The sequence below is a fragment of the Octopus bimaculoides genome, chromosome 14, assembly GCF_001194135.2.
Source record: "Octopus bimaculoides isolate UCB-OBI-ISO-001 chromosome 14, ASM119413v2, whole genome shotgun sequence".
NCBI lineage: Eukaryota > Metazoa > Mollusca > Cephalopoda > Octopoda > Octopodidae > Octopus > Octopus bimaculoides.
In genome coordinates this window covers 38,573,217-38,575,716 of record NC_068994.1, presented here as the reverse complement: position 1 = coordinate 38,575,716, position 2,500 = coordinate 38,573,217, and positions in this window count along the sequence as shown.

The following is a 2,500-nucleotide window of genomic DNA, read 5'->3' as shown; positions in this document are numbered from 1 at the left end:
GTCAAGAAAGTCTGTTTGAAATTCTCAAAGTGCTTTATTAGAGAAAACGAATGCAAGAACTATTGTTTAGAATGCATATTGATGATGCATTCTTTGTATTTCTTATACTGATGAGGCAGTCTTCTTCAAGTAAAAAGATTAATATTCATCTGCTGTGACTTACTATGATAAAAACTGTGCTAGGTCATGGCTGAAGATCGGAGGGGAGGGAACGATGGGCCACATACCCCAGAACAAATGGTGCACTCAGCTGTGCCCCACGGTAATGACTGTGATGGTGCTGCCATGGAGAATGGCCAGTGACTCTCATTGCAACAGCCACTCCACCTCACAGGGCTCATTTCTCTGACAACGTTAACTGGAGATAAGTGTAACGAAGATAACGGCTCCAATGTTCTTTCCATCAGAGGAATGTGTGCCCTTAGTGATTAAGATGTTTCAGCTCAAAATAATAAGGTTGTGGATTTAATTCAACCCCTTGAGCAAGACGCTTCATTTCACATTATTGCAGGCTATGTATGCAGTTATTATTAGTGCAAGCCAGATACTAGTGCAGTCCTCTCTCCCTCCAGCTATCACACCCTGAATGTTCCACTGAGGTCAAACATGAGGGAGACATGAGATGTCATCTATGTCTGCTTGTAGCTACATAACAATTAGTAACAGCATGGTCCACCTTACCAAGTTACACTTACTCAAGAGTGATAGCAGCTGTATCATGGTGCTATTGTTTTATTCAAAGCAGTCCCTTATGGACTAAATTTGGCAATTATACTACACTCCCAGAAGTTTGTAGATTTAATTCTTTCATAACCATATTTCTCATGTGTATGTGTTTCCATAATCAAAGATTTGAAATAGTTAAGTAAAAATTATTAATTCCTTTATTATCCGAGCTGGTGTTTACATCATAACTAACATAAAATTGTAAAGAAATATTTTTATTTAAATATAAACACTGTTAAATGAACAATTTTGTGTCATAGAACTTTTGGCAATCTCAGGCAGGTCGAAATGAAAAGTGCTTTAAATAAGTACTTCTTCATAGTGTTGCTGTTGCTGTTAGGTGAATTAAGCCAGTGAGGATAAAGTCAGTTTGGACAGGATATATTATTACAGTACAATCGGGTAACATAGTATGAGCTATTACTTAAAAGAACAAATATATCTTATGCATCTGCTAACTATACCTCTCAATGTGTCATGCTTTACTGAATCAAAAGGCTAGTGTTTACATTAGTTGGCTAGTGTTTGGAGGAGGGATAACTTTCCCCTTTATTCTGATGTTGGTCTGTCATAGATAACTTTACCTACAAGAGTAACTGTAGACAACACTATAAGCCAATGTCCCTCTTCATTTCCACAATGTTGCTATTATCTAGACTGGTCTGTTATATTGTCCATCATACTTACATAGAGACCTATGGACTCAGTTTTTGTGGGTTAAGTGCCTTAGTCATGGACAAGCAGATGCAAAGCTGGTAATAGAACATAAATGCTGGCTTCTCAACAAGTTCGTTCTCTGGCTACCAGATCAGTTTAACCATCTTTTCTTTCCAATATCACCACTATCAACTCATCGAGAGATTCTCTATGTAGTTGCACAAACTGCTAGAAATAGCAGATTAATTTTCTGCAGATCACACCCCTACCACAAGAGGACACATAGTTCTAGATAAACTGAAATAAAAGACATGATGGTCATGGCAAGAATGGATTTGATTATAAGATCCTTTGATCAATGCTGAGCGAAAGTTTAACACCAACTCATCTTGCTATGTACTTATATATATATTTTATTTCAATTAAACTTAAATCTGTTGGGGAGTTTTCCCTAGTGTATAAGACTAGATAAGAACTACAAACAAAGCATAAATAAATAAACATAGACTCCAGTTTGTGGTTTTATCATGAATCTTTTGGGACTTTATATTTAAACATTAAGCTAAACAAGCCTTTCTGCAGGAAGGGTATGTTTTCTATATAGCATATAAGTACTGGTATAAAGCAAATATGAACCAATATTTATTTTATAATTAATATCATTAACATCATGAGACAGAATTATGAACCAAAGATTAAAAATCCTTTTGAGACATAATTCTTTAAACTTAAAAAATTTTTAATAATCAGCTTAAATATTGGAATGCTTAGAAACCATTTCACTTGATTAAAACTTGGATATTAGAGCAGCAATAAGCATGGTTAATTAGTTCATGCTGTTGAGATTCTACTTTGGTCAGCTGTCTTTAGATAAATACCCAAAATGAAACAGGAAATATTCCACCAAACTTATATTTATACTAACAGTACACACATTAGATATTTTGTTTTAATATTAATTGCAGAGTTCCTCTTTTCTCTCCGCTATTTTGTATAAGATGGGGAAAATATATGAATAATAGGACACTTTAAAGAAAAATATGTAAATATAAATCTTATATTGAATTTTAAGTTTAAAGTTTTTATTCATATTATATTCAAGGATACAAACAACAAA